Source organism: Idiotropiscis lumnitzeri, chromosome 6, assembly GCF_059441095.1.
Source record: "Idiotropiscis lumnitzeri isolate Australia: NSW breed Sydney's pygmy pipehorse chromosome 6, RoL_Ilum_1.0, whole genome shotgun sequence".
Taxonomy (NCBI): domain Eukaryota; kingdom Metazoa; phylum Chordata; class Actinopteri; order Syngnathiformes; family Syngnathidae; genus Idiotropiscis; species Idiotropiscis lumnitzeri.
The window spans coordinates 21,612,190-21,625,939 of NC_142396.1; the positions used below are offsets into that span (position 1 = coordinate 21,612,190).

The window sequence follows — 13,750 nt, forward strand, 5'->3', positions numbered from 1 at the left end:
TGCTGTATATTAGCTATATTTGATAGTTATTGCACTGAACAGGACATGATTTGATCCTGAATAAAGAGCAACATATTGAAAGTATAAGTATCAATTATACTTTTTTTTTATTTACTTACATGTGGTGCAAAGGTGTGGTGCACCTCCAGGGCGTGGAAAAAGATGGCCCGGAATCTCACCTTCATCATTCCATTCAAGGCACCTCACCTTGGAATGATGAATGTTGAAGCGCCGGGCCCCCACGCCCTGCACCGGCCGCTTGTACGGAGTGATGAGGGGGAGTGGTCGCTGGAGGCACGGATACCCTCCATCTGCCAAGATGAAGTGCCCTGGAGGAGGATACAGCCCTCTTTGGTAAAGAGGGCTGTGCCGGAGGACCCTGGAGTCGTGGACTGATCCAGGCCAACCCACGTATATGTCCAGAAAGCGACCCTGATGGTCACACACAGCTTGCATGATTATGCTGCTGAAAAGCTTGCGGTTCTTGTAGTCATGACCATCAGGGCCACTTGGAGGCTTGATTCGGACATGACAACCATCTATTGCTCCAGCAGCTCTTGCAAATGCATGGTGCTTCGCCAGCCCTGCAAATCCCTGGGTCACTGCCTGAAGGTCTTCTGCAGTGTTGGGGAAGTGGAGGACTCTGTGGCGAAGAGCCACCACTTCCCCAGTGACCCGGTGGATGATGTAGTGGACAGTGGACCGCGGCATCCCAAATGCTCGTGCCACCACCCGATATGATGCCCCACTCGCCAGCCAGAAGATAAAGACAAGGACCTCTATCTCGACACCCCATCCATGTCGTCGGTCTTGGAACAGGAGGTTCAGCAACACTCTGAATGAGTCCCTGCTCAGGCGAAAGTCTGTTTGGAGATCCTCTCCATTGAAAAAACGATCCAACACTGGCACACCCAGGTTTATCCTGCAGTATGGACTTCTTGGCTGTTAATGTTTTGAATAAAAAAAAAAAAACATGAACGCATTAATTATTGTACTTGTTTTGTTTGCTTGCATCATTCCTACAGTATCACCAACTTAATTTTAATAACTCTGGCCCTAAACTCTCTAGTGGTATTCTGGTGTTTTGCCATCTGTAAAAGTATGTTTGGTTACAAACTAATCACGGGGACAATAAAGCCGTCACAAGTATCTAAATTCATAAAAACTCTTTCAGAATGTATACAATTATATCATTTCCATTCAATATTCGTTCTATTATGAAGCTAACACATGTACTACTGAAGTTATGTTTTGGGGTTTTACTGGCTATGTTTTTAGTTCATCTGTAACAATCACGTTATAACCCTATTGACCTGTCAATGTTGGTAATAGTGTGAAAATGCTGATAGACGTATTTGGAACTTACCTCATTTCTTCGATAAAGGACAACTCTGCGATGGGAAAGCGTGATCCTCCGCTCCTCAAGAACAAAATGTAAATGAACTAAAAAGTGAAATAAAATGAAGAAAAAGTCTGGTTCCATCGTTCAAAATGAAATATTAATACAAATATGTTGCTTAGCCGATGCTTTCGGTTTGGAGCTTGTCGCAGATTATCTATTTATTATCCAAGCCGTTTATAAATCCACCGCAAATACGTATCACCTGCGTTGAACAGCGGAGCAATTATATGTGGGCGTAACGTAAATGTTGCGCCAAGCGGCCTTGGCTCAGGAGACCGATTCCAAGGCTGGATTTGAAGGTCGCACGTGACAGCGTGAATTTGGACACCACGCGTGGTCGTGTCGCGCCGGAAGTGACGTCACGCGGCCGAAAAAGCAGCCTTCAGAGGTCGCAGCCTGTTAATTTGGACACCGCCAGAATGTTGAGCCTGAGGCTAAGAATCGAAGGTGTGATGATAAATGTTGTTAGTGGGTATGTGCCACAGGTAGGTTGTAAGTTGGAGGAGAAGGAGAACTTTTGGTTGGACCTTGATGAAAGGATTGAGAGCATCCCGAGAAATGAGAGAGTTGTCATTTGTGCAGACCTCAATGGACATGTTGGGGCAGGAAACAGTGGTGATGAGGAGGTGATGGGCAGGAGAGGAACACAGAAGGACAGATGGTGGTTGACTTTGCAAAAAAGATGGAAATGGCTGTTGTGAATACTTTCTTCCAAAAGAGGCAGGAACATAGGCTGACCTACAAGAGTGGTGGTAGGTGTACCCAGGTAGACTACATATTGTGTAGACGGTGTAATCTGAAGGAGATCAGCGACTGCAAAGTAGTGGTAGGTTAGTGTGTAGCCAGACAGCATAGGATGGTAGTGTGTAGGATGACTCTGGTGGTGAAAACGACAAATAGGGCAAAGGCAGAGCAGAGGACAAAATGGTGGAAGTTGAAAGGGGAAGAGTGTTGTATGACCTTCAGGAAGGAGGTGAGACGGACTCTTGATGGTCAGGAGGAGCTCCCAAATGACTGGACAACTACAGCAAATGTGATTAGGGAGACAGGTAGGAAAGTCCTTGGTGTGTCATCTGGAAGGAAAGGCGATAAGGAGTCTTGGTGGTGGAATGAGGAGGTGCAGAAATGGATCCAGAGAAAGAGGTTAGCTAAGAAGAAGTGGGACAGCTAGAGGACTGAAGAAAGTAGACAGGAATACAGGGACATGCAGCGGAAGGTAAAAGTAGAAGTGGCAAAGGCCAAACAAGGGGCTTACGATGACTTGTATACGAGGTTGGACAGTAAGGAGGGAGAGACCGATCTATACAGGTTGGCAAGGCAGAAGAGGGTGAAGAGTGGAAAGGCACTCGGCCCTGATGATATACCCGTGGAGGTAGTGATGGGAAAATGACGCTTCAAATTTCCTTCATGAACCAGTTGTTGTATTTTTGAGTCCTGTATATGGCACCCTTGGTTTAAATAAAGGTTTTGAAAAATGGCAATTCAGTGAGCTTTTTGCCCAATATTGAACAGAGAGTGCCATCTACTGGAGTCCAAAACAACTACAACTGGTTCATGAAGCTGATTTGAAGCTTCATTTACCTATCACTATGTGGAGGTATGGAAGTGTCTAGGAGTGATAGCAGTAGAATTTATGACTGGGATGTTCAACAGGATTTGAACAGTGAGAAGATGGCAGAGGAATGGAGGAGAAGTGTGCTGGTGCCCATTTTTAAGAGCAAGGGAGATGTGCAGAGCTGTGACAACTACAGAGGAATAAGCTGATGAGCCACACAATGAAGCTATGGGAAAGAGTGGTGGAAGCTAGACTGAGGGCAGAGGTGAACATCTGTGAGCAGCAGTATGGCTTTATGCCAAAAAAGAGTACAACAGATGCAATATTTGCTTTGAGGATGCCGATAGAGAAGTACAGAGAAGGTCAAAAGGAGCTGCATTGTGTCTTTGTAGATCAGGGGGAAAGCTGATGACAGAGTGCCCAGAGAGGAACTGTGGTTCTGTATAAGGAAGTCGGGAGTAGAAGAGAAGTATGTTCAAGTGGTGCAGGACCTGTATAAGGACTGTAAGACAGTGGTGAGGAGTGCTGTTGGTGTGACGGAGGAGTTCAAGTTGGAGGTGGGACTACATCAGGGATCAGCTTTGAGTCCCTTCTTGTTTGCTATGGTAATGGACAGGATGACAGATGAGGTAAGACGGGAATCTCCATGGATCATGATGTTTTCAGATGACATCGTGATATGTAGTGAGAGCAGGGAACAGATGGAGCTGGAGGGATGGAGGTTTGCCCTGGAAAGGAGGTGAATGAAGATTAGCCGTGGCAAGACCGAGTATCTGTGTCTAAATGAGAGGGACCCAAGAGTAAGAGTGAGCTGACAGAAAGAGGAGACCAAGGAGGTGAAGGAGTTTAAGTATCTAGGATCTACAGTCCAGAGCAATGGAGAGTGTGGAAAAGAAGTGAAGAAGCGTGTGCAGGCTGGCTGGAACGGGTAGAGAAAGCTATCAGGTGTGAAGTTCGATAGAAGAGTGTTAAGCTAAAATGAAAGGAAAGATTTATAGAACTGTGGTGAGACCAGCGATGTTGTCTGGTCTGGAGACAGTGCCACTGAGGAAAAGACGTGAGGAAGAGCTGGACGTGGCAGAGATGAAGATGGAGAGGTTCTCGTTCGGAGTGACCAACATGGATAGGATCAGGAATGAGTACATCAGAGGGACAGCACATGTTAAGGGCTTTGGAGATAAAGTCAGAGAGGCCAGACTGAGATGGTTTAGACATGTCCAGAGAAGAGATAGTGAGTATATTGGCCGAAGGATGCTGATTTTCCAAGTGCCAGGCAAGAGGTTGTAGTGTATTTTCACAAGGTTTAACATATACAACTTATTTTATGGCCATGATGATATTGTTGCTTTTAGGAATACCAAGGCTTGGGTTGGACCTCCCTAATACATAAGTTACAGTCTTGAGAGGCATCGGGCCTCAACATTATTTACGAAGGGTCAGGGATTTGAACAGGGGTCATCGACGCCCCAAGGAAGGTGTTTACAGAAAAGGGGTCTGGCGCCAAGGAGTCGCATCTGCGAGGGGGTCCGTACCTCGCACCCATGGGAGGCTGTTGAAAAGTTCAGTTAAGGGGCAGCAGGATAAGAATGCATATGCAATAAGGGAGAATTAGATATTCATGTCTTTTGTTTGCCTTCCCTATAAGAAGGGAAGGCTCGAGAGGGGGACACCTTTTTTTCTTTCGGGAACTTCTGACATCAGCTGAGATCAATAAAATCTTTTTCCAACCACCGGTGTGTGTCAGAGGTTTTTTCCATCACCAAGCCAACCTTGCCTGGCGACCTGTCCGGAGGGGAGCTGAGCCAGACCCGCACATCAACAACGAAATTTACCACAAGGTCTAGAGGAAGACCAAAGAGGAGGTTTATGGATGTAGTTAAAGAGGACATGAAAGTAGTTGTGTGAGAGCAGAGGATGCAGAGGACAGGGTTAGATGGAGGGACCTGTTGCCCTCTGGCAGGCGCTACAGATGCATCAAATCAAGGACCAATAGACTGAGAAACAGTTTCTTCCCGAGAGCCATCTCCATACTGAACTCTCACACACACACGAGACCACCCTAACCTTGCAAAACAGCATTGTGATGTGTTTCTATATGCCCTATTCAGTACTGAATTCCATTGCACTGTCTTATTTATTTATCTAATTTATATATTGTCTGTATTATTGTTGTATTGCACTGGAGAGGGGAGCCCTCTAATCTCGTTGCACACTTGAGTACAATGACAATAAAGGGATTTCTATTTCTATTTCTCTCATTTCCTCGCTCGCCATTGCAACATATCCGCTCATCTCCTCCACTGCACTCTTCCTCACACATGCGCACACGTACACACACAAGCTTGTCACAATGCTCGCAAAAACTACGATTGTGAGTCAGTTTAGTTTCTGTCAAAGAATTTGATAAATATTATAATACAAAATCACTAATGTCACGATTTGATGAAAATTACGAGGCACTCTCTTCTGGTGATTATATTGTATTCATTTTTTGGGGGCTAGAAAAAGCAGCATATTCACCTTTGCTTGTATGAGACATGCACGATCACAAGTTACAATGTTGCCATTAGTGATGCTCTGAGAGGGAGCTTCTCGCCGGTACTCACAAATACTTTTGAGATAGTTTTCCGATGCCAATTTTTTTATAACGTGAATGCTACTGTTAGCGATCTTAGCTTAGCACGTGAATGACCGCTAGTTGTTGCCTCTCCTTCATCTGTTTATTTCGAATCTGTTTGACAGGCTTCATACTCAAATCGGTGGTGGTGTTTTAAATGTTGAAATGTGTTGGTCGTGTTGCCTCTGGATCTGATGCTTTTTTTTTTCTTTTTTTTTTGATGCGGCTCATTTTTGTCGAATCCACCGCATTTCCAAATAATAGACGTACCACCCGTCTATAGCACGAGCATCTCCCTCTCCGCATCTACGGCGGCAGAAGTTATTTCTATTGCATCTACTTTGGTACATGGCAATCACAGAAAAAAACAGAGGTGCACGCGTAGTGTGTTATTGTCGGACTTAAAGGATAATGTAAATGGCAGTCAATTTAAAACTGAACAAAGGTTAGACTGCTCGGAGCCACTTTTGTGATCCTGGCATGGAAGTCCATTGTTTCAGAGGGGTCTCGTTCACACCTCCTGTGGTGCAGCTGTGATCTAATCTTCCTGCAATGTCTGGTCATTAGCATGGTCTAAACTTCAGTTACACTTAAAGGATTTCATACTTTTGACTATTAAAGGAATATAAGAGTTTGAGCTTAACATAGTTCATTAGATGTTGGTGCATCCAATGTATGAAAATGTGATATTGTAAAATGCTGAGAGTGTGACTGGTGGCGCGAAACTGGTTGCGGGGGTTGTGCATGAATGGAATGTTTTAGAAGCAGATGGTGCTGAGCGAGACGAGATGACTCCGGGACCAGTGGACGAAGGAGAGGCCATCGGGGGATAGCACAAGCAGGAGGAGTCGCCACGGGATTCGGCGAGAGGAGAAAGACCAATGAGAGCGAGCTAAAGTTAACTGCAATACACATAGCCAATAGAATCATGCCAGGATGCCTTTGTCTGTGCCATTTGCATGTTGTATAGTATGAATCAGTACTGGGCAACTCGGAGGTAGAACACATTCGCTGGTGGCAAGAGAGGTGTAGAGTTGTATTGAGAGGGACTCGAGATCCAGGTGCCATGTAGAAATCTGTGTATTGGGAATAAATCCATTCGTGCGTGAAAATGCCGGCTTCCTGATACCTTTCTATTGCAGAACGAGCGCGCATATTGTTGGATGAGTGAGAGTTGGGTAAGGGCGCGAATTGGAGTCAGATTACTAATTTGAGGTTGCATTGGTTTAAAATTAAATTCTAACATTGATTTAAAGATAAATTCCAACAGACTGTAGGCACTAGAGCACAGACTAACACGTGTTAGCCAACAACACTGATTGGCCAACGCCATTAAAACCCAAGCATCGACAATTCTGGTTGGCTAATTCATCTGTCACTCAAACGTCAAAGGTTGGGGGAGAGAGGAAAAAATACCAAACCTCACTGTCTTGCGATTAGATAATCGCACTACGTCAAACCTCGATGTCGATTAGATTTCAATTTATCGTGCAGCCCTTGTTGTGACACACATCAAACAATTGGAGGAATGTCGCAACTGTTGCAGTAGCCTAGCAGGGTCGCTGAATTGTATATGGAAAGGCTGCGCTGCACTCGTTCTCACCATCTGGGTAGATAACTTTATGAATCAAAACAAAGATCAAGTGATTGAAGTCTGAAATAATTGTGGTGTGCACCAGTTTGATCAATTAAATCATTGCTGCAATAATATCTGTCAACTTAAGGACTACAATGATCTCGGTTAAATTATTAAAATCAGCGTGAGAAGCAATAACGTTGATACAAAACTTTACCATGAGTGCCTCATAAACAGACAAATAATGGGATTTTGTACCCACAAAATGAATTGCTTAAAAGAATGGATAAATATTGATAGTGATGATTTTTATATGGAGATATTTGACAACGACCTAGAATCCTTTTAGGTTGCCAAATGTGAATTCAATGAGATGCATCAATGATGATCGGCTAACAGAAGGGGAACAGGAGTCTGACATAAGAGAATGGTATTAGCACAGATTGACAAATCTGAATTACTTCTTGAAGGAAGTTGATACATGGACACCGGACAATTTATTACAAGACCAGAAAGTACCTCATACACTGCGCAAACAGTTACTGGGCAAGGCACAGGACCAGATGAAAGCATTGGACACCATATCCACCATAACAACCACCTCATCGGTTTCTTCTGCGTGCAAGAAAGCAGACGCTGAAAAGGTAGCTCTACAGGCCCGCTGAATTGAAGACGATGCAGGTGCTGAAATTTTACGTATGAAACTCAAAATGGAAAAGGAAAACATAGTCGAAAACGGATATTGCTGCCTCAGATGTCAAAATCCCTCAAAGTTTTGAGGAAGAGAAATGTTTAAAAGAGGAGGAATCAGATGAAATGGTGGAACCTACAGATGGCATGATGCATACGATTAGATTGATGAAGAGGCCTCTGAACAACATTGCAATGAAAGTTCCGACATGGAGTTTCATGAAATAAGGAATTTGCCTAAAATTCCATTGCAGAGGATATTGATATAATTCAGCACCCTCTGCCTACGGACAGACGGTCTGGTGTTTACACTCAGCCTTGAGTCCACAGCCTTCAAAGAGCTGACAGTCAAACCATGCCTCAAAGGCTAACCAGTGGGCGCGGTCAATCCAGAGCTCACACATCTTCTAGAAGTCAAGGCCATGCTCATTCAAGCAGTAGCGGTTGTGGTGTCACGACTGGCATGCATGGTGATATCGCTGACCTCAGCAACACCGGCCAGAGAGGTCACTTTGTATGAGAGTAATCCATTGGCATTTCCTTTTTTGATCCGTGTATTTGAATATTTAATTGAGGACAAGTGTCACGGGTTGGGGAACCGTAATGGTGAGAGAAAAGGAACCCAAGAGCAACCTGGATATGAGATGGGATTTTATTTGTGAGGAAGCAAGTTGAGGCAGCGGGTCCGGAGTTCTGCAGGGCAGGCGAGGGGGTGGTAGACGCGGCGGGAAGCAAGCGCAGGCAGCGGGTCCGGAGTGCGCTGGTCAGGCAGCGCGGTGTGACGCAAGTGAAGACGGCGGGTTCGGAGGACGCAGGTCAGGCGATGAGGTGGGAGACGCGGTCTGGTCTTCTCGGGCAGGCGGTGGTGTCACGGGCTTGGGCGGGCAGGAAGAAGGCTTGAGGAAGCACATAAGAGAACGGAGTTATTACGAGCACCAAGCACAGCGCCAACAATGCCAATCTGTATCATGCAACTGCGGCCAAAGTACCACGGGTATAACGGGTAAATCCGGCGCCTGACTCCTGGCTGCGCTGAGCTTTTATGCTGTTGCTGATTGTGCGGATGAGCTGCAGGTGCGCAGGGGCCGGCGCCAGAAATTGCAGGGGCGTGCCTGGGCGTAGAACAAGGAAGCTGCCCAAGCCCTGCAAGACAAGTCATAGACTCCACCAAACATTAAACGCACAGGACATCACAACAAGACTAGTAGCAGCGTAGACAGCAGTACGCCTCTGACCAATCTTGTATGCAGTGTATGCACATGGATGCACAACAAGGATATGGTGAAGCCAAACAACTACTGGAGAAGCAATTTGGAAGTGAAGTTGAAGTCACTAGTGCATACCTCGAGAAAATGGACACCTATCAAAGGGGATGATGGAAAAGGAATGCATAAGGTTTCTATCTTAGAGGATGCCATAACATAATGCAGGATTTAGATTTGGATGAACGTGGCGTTCCAATCACGGGATAATTGCGTTTAAGATTCCATTCAAGCTACAGGAAAATGGAGAGGCGCAGCCTGTATATAGGACACCTTTCAAAGTACGAACAGGTGACCTTGATTTCAGCACCTTGGGGAATTTATAGAGGAATAAGATAATATCCTATTGGATCAATTGTTTGTGGCTTTCAATGAGTCTCTCCCAAGCAATTAATTGGCACCAAAGACAACTGATTACTGACTACAAAAGCATAAAGGAAGCAGATTTGTAACATTGGTGGAGGGCAAATCTACAGGCCAGTCAACAAGGCAAGCAAGCATACCTACATGTGGATTATGTAAAGGCAAACATGGATTTAAAGACTTCAGACATTTTAAGTCTCAAACACATAAAATGAAGGTGGACTTTCGAAAGGAAAATAGTCACCGCTTTGGATGCCTAACCAAAGGACATTTAAGCCGTGACTGGAGACCTAAGACGACATCCTCAACAAAAGACCACAGCTGCAGATAAAAAGGATAAAGGAGAAACAAAAGAGACAGAGGAGTTATAGTCTTAGTTTTTAGGCTCTGTGGTGCAGCGGGCAATGCTCAGCCCCTCCGATTTTCGGGAAAATTCCCAAATGAATGTGTTGCAGCATTATAAAGGCTAAAACGCTATTTTGATCAAATATGAGATATGTCTGAACAACTGCTGGCAGAAAAACATTCAAATATAATAAATAAATTTGCTTTTGCCAGTAAGCTGCACTACCAAAATGGTAAAAATACATTTGTAGATGTATTCAGGCATGGACTATTGTCAAATGTGACAAATCTTGAGACAAAATTATGTGGGTCAAGTGACAGCAGCTTTTGGAGTCAAAGGGAGCCACGCCCACGTTTAGACCCTCAAAAACCGTTGAATTTTTTTTATAAACAGTGCATTGGCATGACAACAACATGCTGCGAAATGAAAACCTTTCAATAACTTTTCATCTCAAACATGTTCATCTGAAACTCATAAAGTTTGAAAACGATCAAATAAAATCTCTTGCCGTGGTTTGTTCACGTAAGGAGAAGGATGGGATGTCGGAGATGCAGAGCGCAAACAATGTGAATGACAGAAAGTGCTCCTACGGATGACGAACCAAGGAATGACAGGGGAAGAAGGAGAAATGATGACCAAAAACCTAATGTATCCCATGATGGTTAACCGATATGTTGAGATATAGTTAAAAAGTCTGGTATGCATCTAAAAGGGACAGAGAGAATTTAGCATTCGCAACAAAATCTTTTTCAATAAAATTGTCATCTGCCCCTGAATCCACCATCACCTTAAGTTAGACGGAGATGTTGGGTGAGGAGATAGTGGCAAGCAAGTTCATCTGTTGAGAAGATTCATTAGAGGTCTAAGTGTCAGTCACCCTAAGGCTGCGTTCTGTGGTAGCAAGGGGAACCTTGGGTAGAAGTGAGCACCGATCGACGAATTGCCCAGACCTTTCACAATAGATGCAAAGCCCCTGTGCAACCCACCGGGCGTGTTCCTACTGGGATAAGCGAGTTCTGCTGAGTTGCATGGGTTCTTCCCCGGTTGAAGCAAGTTAATGACATGGGCCACCTTGGCACGATCATCCAAGTATGCGCTAGGTTGTTGCTCGAAAACCAAGGAATAGCTCAACAGGAATTGGCCACAGGCGCCTACCTCTCCAGAATAATGTTCAGGTGACGTAATGTTGGGATGAAAGGGCACAGCAGTAGTCAGTGAGTCGATCACTGGAGGTGTAGGGCTGGGTATCACCATTGAGTCAACGGTGGTGGAAATTTTCTGAATAGAGTCCATAAACTCCCGCAGGAGGTGCTCTTGTCTGCCGAGCAGTGCTCCCTGTGCCCTAACGACTTGGTGGATTGTGGCCTCTGAGCCTGCTGGGTCCAGGAAGGTCAGTACATACTGTCAAATGAGGAGCAGGATTTTCTTTGTATACAAAAACTCAAAGCCAAAACACAGCAGGACTGGATTCAGAAGACATGGAAGAATTTCTACCAAAAAAAAATAAAAATAGGGTCCACGGCGCATTCGCTGCTCGTGCCTTAATATTAGCATTGTCATTATGATTATCATTGTAATTATCATAATCATCTTTATTGTTATTATGATTCTGAAGAAGAAGAATTTCTACACGAAACAATAGAGTCCTAATAAGGAGACTAATAATTTTTTTATATATTAATTTAAGGCAGCACACCTGACGTTCTCATTCAATGTGCTGTGGTATGAAGTTTAGAAATCACCAGATGACAAACCGCTTTATCCTCTTAGCAACAATGGCCTTCATCACATTTTACTTATTTGATTTTATTGATCAAATTTATCAAGCTGATTTCATACAGGCATCATGACCGCCGAGCTCATAAGGAAAAGTAAACATAACAATCAGACTGTGGAAATTGATTAATTACAGCATGTAAGAATGAAGAACTTTCAACTCTGGGAATTGACTAGTTGCGGCATCCATGTATGTGGAACAAATGTTGCTCACCAAGGACGACCAAATAGAAACTAGCATTAGTAACTGTGTGAGAACTAAAAGAAAAACAATTAAATGCCTCACCTAATGACGGTGTGACCTTTCCGAGAGGCGTACAAAGAAAGTTGCGTCTTCATCAGCGGATGCGAGGCAACATAGAAAACATGAGAGCAGGACAGACACTGTTCCACCTATTTTGGCAAAATCAATCGTCGAGCAGGAGTTCCCAAACTTTTTTTGTCTGGTGTACCTTTCAATCGCACTCTGTGGCAGGCGGCAATTATTATCAAAGCGTTGTTATGAATCCCACATTCACAGCACAGCTGACTTTTCACATCTCAAAAGTTGTCTCAAAAACATACCAGGCGGGATATGTGATCCGCTTTGTGCTGTATTGTGTCAACTCTATTCCAGGTTCCTCAGTGGCGTTGTCACAGTCATCACTTACCAGCTTCAACGTCCTGATCGACTCAAACATGTAGGGTTTGACAATGTCTGCTTCTGTTGGTCCGTGTGTTTCCAAATCCTCTTCCTCAATTTCCAAAACATTGCTTGCCATTGAATTTACCACACATGGAAATTGTACAGTATCTCTGTGGTATATTGAGCGGGCCGGCTAATAAAACGTCACTTCCGATAACCCAAGCGATGGCTAGTGTAAATACGCTCATGATGCCTTAAGCTTCTAGTAAATTCAGAAGCTGTCAGGATTGCGAGGTGAAGGACCCAAATGTAGAAAGGATGCACGGTTCAGAGGATGAGTCATTTTATTGTCAAAAGTTAGCTGGTTGCTGGCTGGACGGAATAAGTCTTGGTCAGAGGTCAGAGAGAGCAGATAGACCTAAGTCCAATTTGGGTGGCAAGCCAAAGAGGACAATGGGCTGGAGCCAGGAAAGAAAGAGCTAGGTTTAGAATAAACCTTTCAAAGGTTAACAAGGTTTTTCAGACATAATTCAATGTCGAGCGCAGACATTCTGGCGGTGCTGGGTAGTCCATAGTAAGCTTAAGAAGACAGCTGCTGAATATGTGCAGCTTCAGCACAGTTGTGAAAACACATGCATGCACATGCGCGCGCGCACACACCCCCACACACACACGCACACGCACACAAAGGGTGGGGCTCAGGGTGCAGAGACTGCCAGTCTGACAGAAACACCGAAAGGCGTCTGCTGCAGACATGCAATTTCAGATCACTGTCACACTCCCAGGGACGAAGGGATTTCATTCTATTTTTCCCACCACCCAAAAGTGCTAAAACCCCATGCCATCGAAGAACTTCTAGAGATAACGGTGCTTGACACTTTCTTATCAGCGGAAATTAGCAAAACCATTATGGTTGTGACACTACATACATTCCAATTAAGTAAATAAACACATTATTGTAACTTTTAACTTTAACCATAAAAGTAACCCACTATAGTGGTGTCTGCTTACATGTATTTTATTCATATTGTGTATCATTTTCATATGATACAAAAATAAATAATATTCTCATATATTAGTGATAAATGGGCTGAAGTGTGGAGCAGAAGTTTGTCAACGGGGGGGGGGGGGCTAGAGTGGAACTGATGGAGACAGTGGATCAAATGTTTAAGTTGTATGAGTCAAAAGAGAAATTGAATTAGGATGAAAAAGATTTTGACAAATTTAAAGTTCATTTTCTCTTTGACATAACAGTTTTATGAAAAGAGAGTTAATATTTGGAGGTACATGGTGTACACTAAGTGTAATATTGATTTTAAAAAAAGATAATGGTATGCATTAAACATTTTATGTGTGTCTTTTTGAATGGTGTTCTAGTACACAAAATAGTAAAAACACAGAATACAGTTTTTTGCAATAATTGAATTAATTAAGTGATGGACCTACAGGGTAAAACCACTGACAAGAACAATCTCTTAAATAAATGATAACTTTCATATTCATTTAATGTGCAGCATTTTGCTCATTGAAACCTGTGG

At 43.9% G+C, this 13,750-nt stretch overlaps 1 pseudogene; it reads right to left on the reverse strand.

The window, feature by feature from the left end:
- Positions 1-1,836: 1,836 nt before the first annotated feature.
- On the reverse strand, positions 1,837-2,471 carry LOC148335887 (uncharacterized; annotated as a pseudogene).
- Positions 2,472-13,750: the final 11,279 nt, after the last annotated feature.